The 7,390-nt window shown below is 40.1% G+C and overlaps 1 pseudogene; it reads left to right on the top strand.

Annotated features, from left to right (window-relative positions):
• Nucleotides 1-1,283: 1,283 nt before the first annotated feature.
• Nucleotides 1,284-2,335, top strand: LOC148518090 (uncharacterized; annotated as a pseudogene).
• Nucleotides 2,336-7,390: the final 5,055 nt, after the last annotated feature.

Here is a 7,390-nt window from a genome sequence, read left to right as displayed (position 1 = left end):
GCAGATCCCCATGGAACACTCTGTTGTATCCAATTAAGAAACGATCTAAGGATAATGAACCTGTATCTTACAGACTAATTCATGATCTTAGGGAGGTTAACAAGCGTATGGTAATTGATAGTCCTATTGTGCCAAATCCACATATGCTGCTAAACCAGATCCCTTCCTCTGCTACACACTTCACAGTCATAGACTTGGCGAATGCTTTTTTCTCAGTCCCTCTGGCAGAAGAAAGTCAATTAATGTTAGCCTTCACTCACAAAAGTCAACAATACACGTGGACAAGATTACCACAAGGAGGAGCCACTTCACCTAGTGCCTTCTCAGAAGCTATGACACTGGTATTAAAAGGATGGGTACCAATAGATCCAGAAACAGTGCTCATCCAGTATGTAGATGATTTGTTGCAATGTACCAATAGTGAAACAATTTGCATAGAAGAGACAGTGTCATTATTGAAATTTCTACATGAAGCACAATGTAAGGTGTCAAGAGACAAAATACAAGTTGCACAGCCTAAGGTACAATTCCTAGGCCATTGTATAACCCACCAGGCTAAGCACATCCTGGAAGAGAGAAAACAGATTATACTAGATGTAAAACCACCCCAGACACCAACAGTTAAGAGCCTTTTTAGGGCTGATCACATATTGTAGGGATTGGATCCCAGGTGCATCTTCTAAGCTTCATATATTATATGATGCACTAAAAGGTGATAAGCAGCAAGGCCCTCTTAAATTGACAGATGAGCAGAATCAGGTGTTTCAGGAGTTAAAGAAAGACATCATATCTGCTCCAGCCCTTGCTTTACCCAATTACAGTAAACCTTTTACACTATACTGTCATGAGGTCCAGGGCCACGCACAAGGGGTGTTGACACAAGAACATGGGGGGTATGCAGAAGCCTTTGGCTTACTATTCCCTACAGCTAGATCCAGTCATCAGAGCTGCCCCAACCTGTATCAGGGGGGTAGCAGCGGCAGCCATTTTACTAGACAAAACTGCAGATATTGTGTTAGGTCATTCATTAATATTGCAAGTGCCACATGCCGTTACAGAAATACTCAATCATGCACAGACTAAACACTTATCTGCAGCTAGACTCACAAAATATGAAGTAGCTTTACTTACCCCGTGTAATGTAAACATACGCAGGTGCACGGTATTGAATCCAGCGTCATTACTTCCGAAAGATTCAAAAGAAGGAAGTTTAGAAACAGGAGACATTGACACTCTAGCAGCACTAGATATGCTAATTAATAGTAGTGCTGCCAGTGACAGTAATGATAGCAGAAAGGAAAGTGAAAATCACAATCTTTTTTTCTTCAGACACATGCTGCGAGCATGATTGTATTCAGCTTATGGAACAGGAAATCGCACAGATCTCTCTTGTATTAGACATACCAATTCCAAATGCACAATTAGAATTGTTTGTAGATGGTTCAAGGTATTATGTAGATGGCCACCCATATACGGGATATGCAGTTACTACTGCACATGAGCCAATCATTCAAGAACCTTTACCACCTACCACGTCAGCCCAAGAGGCTGAATTAGAGGCATTAAAGGCTGCATGCCTTTATGCTGAGGGGCAGACTGTAAACATCTACACTGATTCCAGGTATGCCTACGGGATCGCTCAAGATTACGGTCCAATCTGGAAAAGTAGGAACTTTGTAGGGTCTACAGGTAAACCAATAAAACATGCAAACTTGATTAGACAGTTATTTGAGGCCTTTCAGGTTCCCAGGCAACTTTCAGTAATAAAGGTCACAGCTCACACTAGGGAACAGACGCCGGAAGCAAAGGGAAATGCATGTGTGGATGCTGCTGCCAAGGAGGCAGCCCTTAAGCCCCTACAACAGTCACCACAATCAGCTGCTCTTATAGCATCAGCTGTAGAATCCCCTAAAGTGAGTCAGGACCTTCTCTTACAGTTCCAAAAACAGGCCTCTCCAGATGAGTTGAAAGCCTGGCAGAAACAAGGAGCTGTGTGTATACAAGGAGAATGGTCATGTAAAGGACTCACTTGCCTGCCCAGGAGCCTCTACCCAGTGATGGCACAAATCCTGCATGGAAAGGTGCATGTGTCTAGAGACACCATGATCAACACTGTTAAAAAACATTGGCATGCTCCAGGGTTTGGCCAGGCTGCGCAAGCCATTGTGTCTGGATGCGTGGTATGTGCACTTCACAACCCTGGCAAAGCTGTCAAGGTACCACTCAAAAGCACCCCACAGACATTTTTTCCTTTTCAGAGAATCCAAATAGATTTCATCCAACTGCCTCCCTGCTCTGGGTATGTCTATGTCCTCATGTCAACCGACCTTTATAGTCAATGGCCTGAAGCCTGGGCCTGTAGGGCAGCAAATGCTAAAACAGTAGCAAAAAAGCTAATCCAAGAAGTCATTTGCAGATATGGGGTACCAGAGACAATAGAAAGTGACAGAGGTACTCATTTTTCAGGTGAAATTGCACAACACATAATGAGTGACCTAGGGATAGTCTCCGCTCTTCATGTGCCGTACCACCCGCATAGTTCCGGGCTCGTGGAGAGACTAAATGGCACCCTAAAACTTAAGATACAAAAATTAATGGCAGAAACAAGTAAAACTTGGGTAGAATGCCTTCCAATGGCTCTACATTCTGTAAGAAATACCCCATTGAAAAATATTAAGCTGACACCATATGAGATACTATTTGGTAGTCCATACAAACTTGGTTGTTACTTTCCTCAGCAGTTGCAACATCTACATGGTGATCTGACTGGTTATATGATACAGTTGCAGAAACAACTAACTGAAATCCACCATCAGGTGTTTTCATTTATTCCAGATCCCAACGCAGACTGTAGTTCTCATAAGCTGCAGCCTGGAGACTGGGTAGACATCTGAGGAAGGTCCTTGAGCCCAGATACGAGGGTCCTTACCAGGTTCTCCTGACAACTCCTACATCGGTGAAGGTGGCAGATAAAAATACGTGGATATACGCATCGCATTGCAAGATCTTTACACAAGGGGAGTTGGAGTAAAATGAATAAATATATGCTTTTAGGCCCCAAGTCTGATACTGGCTTGTGGGGATGTATTCTATGTTCTGCTATGGTTATTATACTTATTTTAGCAATGAATTTTGAGGAATTGATAAACAGGGGTAATGATGCTTTTAATAGTACAAATGGAACTAATCAATCCTTGGTAAGAGTTAAAAGAGAATTGCATGAACAGCTTAATGAAATATGGGATAACAAGTTCTTGCAAATGCACTATCGATTAATGCAAGGTGTTAACCTCACTGATTGTTGGATTTGTACACATTCCCTGATTTCAGCTAAAACCATGCCATATGTTGCAACCCCAGTAAGTTGGGATGAATTAAGTAAAGATATAGACACCTGGACTAGGCCAATAAAATTGACACATGAGCCATTTAACAACTCAGCAGTACAATTGTTTGTGGCTGGGTGGACCCAACCTCCATTTTGGATAGCAGTACGTGATGGTTCATTTGACCAGTGGAACAATTTTGGCCAAATGTGCTATCAAGACGACTGTGTTAATATTAAAAATGAAGGGTCTAAAAATGCAAACCAAAAGTTAGGAACTATTAATTTCAAAGTAAATGTTACCTTTTATGCTAAACAAGTAATTTGCTACATTGGTGAGGTACCGACACAACAACTACTAATAGAATATAACACTAGCGATACTAGATGGCAACAATATCTCAATCATTCCAGTGTTTGGGATAACACCACAAATGATATACGATGCACTTCGGATGACCAAGGTATATATCACGTGCTAGAGTTGCCCTGTAAAAAATACTTCAAGGTTGTTATGGCATGCTCAACAAGTAATTAAAACTGGACAGCATTTACTACCAGAAGGGTATTATTTTATGTGTGGTAATAAGGCATATAAATTTCTACCCTGGGGAGGGTCAGGCAGTTGCACTATAGCAAGACTGAGCCCAGCCTCATGGATAGCAGAAACCATAGATATAACCAATAGCCCAGCAAATCATCGAGTAAGGAAGGATCTTATAAAAAGTAAATCTCATGCTCATGATTTAGTATATATCCCATGGTATAAGAAAATGGGCCTAGCTTTATCAATATCTGGACTTAGTATACAGAATGCTCATAATATAGAAGCATTAGCTAAATTATTTGACAACTTACAGATGAAATATTGGATGTATTAGAAATAGTTGATGAGACTTTAAGGTATCATACCAAGATTCTCAGACAGCATCAGCTGGATCTGGACTATCTAACGGCCTCACAAGGGGGCATGTGTCAGATAGTGGGACCTGCTTGCTGTAATTATATAGCTGATAATTTTACTGACCCAATATATACACACTTGAAGAATGTCAAGGAATTGAAGGAGCTGTTTAGGAAGACGCATAATGATCCAGAGTATGATATTGATAGTAATGGATGGTTTTCATGGTTGAATCCAGCAAATTGGTTCAAGGGGATAGGAGGTTGGCTTTCAGGTATCCTCATGTTAATAGCTAAAGGATTTGCATTAGTAGTAATCATTTATATTGTTGTTAGATTTGTTGTATGGTTAATAAGGAAAATACTTACACTTGATTACTGTTCTAGGTTTAAAGCATCTAAAGAAATGTCAAAGACAACTATGATCCTGCTACATGAATACGCCCAGAACTTCTGTGTAATCTGCAAGACAAGAGAACCATTGCTTTGCAGAGACTTGTGCGAACAATGTATGGCAAAAATAGAAGACTTCTACAAGGATACGGATGAAAAGGAAGATTCAGGACTATAGGGACTAAGAGACTCATCGCCTATATGGTCTTGAATGGGCACTGCCCCATGCAGCTACCTCGTTAGGGGGGATAACTTGTGTGAAGTAGGGACCAAATACATAGGGGGTGGGTCATGGCTAGGTAAGTTAGAAAAACAATAGTATGTAAGATTTGAATCGAAAAGGAGGAAAATGTGGAAGTATAGAATTCATTTTGTATCCTAAAAGTCTTTTCAAGTATGCCACGTATTCATTGTAAGTAAATGCATAGGGCAGGAAAGAGTTAATTCCATGTGCAGACTCAGTCATATATTAACAGAAAAGCATATGTACATATATGGTAAGGTATGCGATTCCAAATCTTTACCAAGGCCTGTGGTTTTTTCTAAATGTAATCGAAAACAGATGTGTACTTCAGAAACTATAAATGTATGTGCTTTGCCGCCATTAAACCAGAGATTGATTTCACATATACACAAGACAGTCGTGTTCTTGGATCTCTCTCTCCTGTGTATACACAACTTGAGCTGTAGCAAACTAAAGCAATGAGGGTCTCTAAGCTCATTGTATTTATAGCCATAGCTTAAATACAGAACTGACAGTTTCTATATGTGCCTCCCACTTTTTAAGGGGCCAAAAGTAATGGGACTATCAACTCAAAAGCTATTTCATGGACAGGTGTTGGCTATTCCCTCGTTTTTTCATTATCAATTAAGCAGGTTAAAGGTCTGGAGTTGATTCTAGGTGTGATATTTGCATTTGGAATCAGTTGCTGTCGACTCTCAATGAGATCCAAAGAGCTGTCACTATCAGTGAAGCAAGCCATCATTAGGCTGAAAAATCAAAACAAACCCATCAGAGAGATAGCAAAAACATTAGGTGTGGCCAAATCAACTGTTTGGAACATTCTTAAAAAGAAAGAACGCACTGGAGAGCTCAGCAACACCAAAAGACCCGGAAGACCACGGAAAACAACTGTGGTGGATGACAGAAGAATTATTTCCCTGGTGAAGAAAAACCCCTTCACAACAGTTGGCCAAATCAAGAACACTCTCCAGGAGGTAGGTGTATATGTGTCAAAGTCAACAATCAAGAGTAGACTTCACAAGAGTGAATATAGAGGGTTCACCACAAGATGTAAACCATTGGTGAGCCACAAAAACAGGAAGACCAGATTAGAGTTTGCCAAACAACATCAAAAAAAGCCATTACAGTTCTGGAACAACATCCTATTGACAGATGAGACAAAGATCAACTTGTACCAGAGTGATGGGAAGAGAAGAGTATGAAGAAGGAAAGGAACTGCTCATGATCCAAAACATACCACCTCATCAGTGAAGCATGGTGATGGTAGTGTCATGGCATGGGCATGTATGGCTGCCAATGGAACTGGTTCCCTTGTATTTATTGATGATGTGACTGCTGACAAAAGCAGCAGAATGAATTCTGAAGTGTTTCGGGCAATATTATATGCTCATATTCAGTCAAATGCTTCAGAACTCATTGGACGGTGCTTCACAGTACAGATGGACAATGACCCGAAGCATACTGCAAAAGCAACTAAAGAGTTTTTTAAGGCTAAAAAGTGGAATGTTATGCAATGGCCAAGTCAATCCCCTGACCTGAATCCGATTGAGCATGCATTTCACTTGATGAAGACAAAACTGAAGGGAAAATGCCCCAAGAACAAGCAGGAACTGAAGACATTTGCAGTAGAGGCCTGGCAGATTATCACCAGGGATGAAACCCAGCGTCTGGTGATGTCTATGCGTTCCAGACTTCCAGACTTCAGGCTGTAATTGCAACAAAGTATTAAAAAGTGAAAGTTAGATTTAGGATTGTTTAGTTCGTCTCATTACTTTTGGCCCCTTGTGGGAGGCACATATAGAAACTGTTGTATTCCTACACCACTATCCACTGCTAATAGCTACATCAGCTCAATTATAGCTGTTTTGTACGGGACTTATATTCCTATTTTTTTACAACTTATAGAGAGCCTGATCAACTCTTTTTCATTGCTGGTTATTAATATTCATTCCCTTTTTAAAGGGAACGTGTATCTTTATTGTACAATTGGCTAGGTTTTTTATATGTGATTATATTAATAGATGTATGCATTTTATCATTCTTATCTATTACTTTCTATTGTGTTTATTTTTTATATATTCTCATTTAATTAATGTATGATTTATTACTTGCTCATTATTAAATATTTTCTTGTTTATATATTATTTTGTGTTTACTAATGTCCCAACATAAGTATTAAAGCACTGTATTTTATTGTTCTGTCTTTGTAAGTGAGGTTGTCAATCACCTCTTTCCTTTACTGCTGCATTAATACTTGACCCTCCTGCCTGTCTAGTGCTGGGTATTATGCCGCCATCCTGCCTGAGCTGAATGTTTTTATTTCACATGTGGGCACCATTCCAGAGCATTGGAGGAAGTCGGGGGGGAGGCAATAGGACCTAGCACTGCCCTGGACTTATAAGTACATATTGGTCTCTTTATACGCTGGATAGTGTATATTATTCAGTATTAATACTTAACCCTATTGATGATCTATAACAGTGCACCCATAACAGTGCATGTTTTCCAGATCTCCTAGTTGGTGC

The sequence above is a fragment of the Taudactylus pleione genome, unplaced genomic scaffold (genome assembly GCF_031769625.1).
Source record: "Taudactylus pleione unplaced genomic scaffold, aTauple2 ptg000202l, whole genome shotgun sequence".
In the NCBI taxonomy this organism is placed as follows: domain Eukaryota; kingdom Metazoa; phylum Chordata; class Amphibia; order Anura; family Myobatrachidae; genus Taudactylus; species Taudactylus pleione.
Note: the sequence above shows the minus strand (reverse complement) of the source record. Positions and strands in the feature narration are given on the sequence as shown.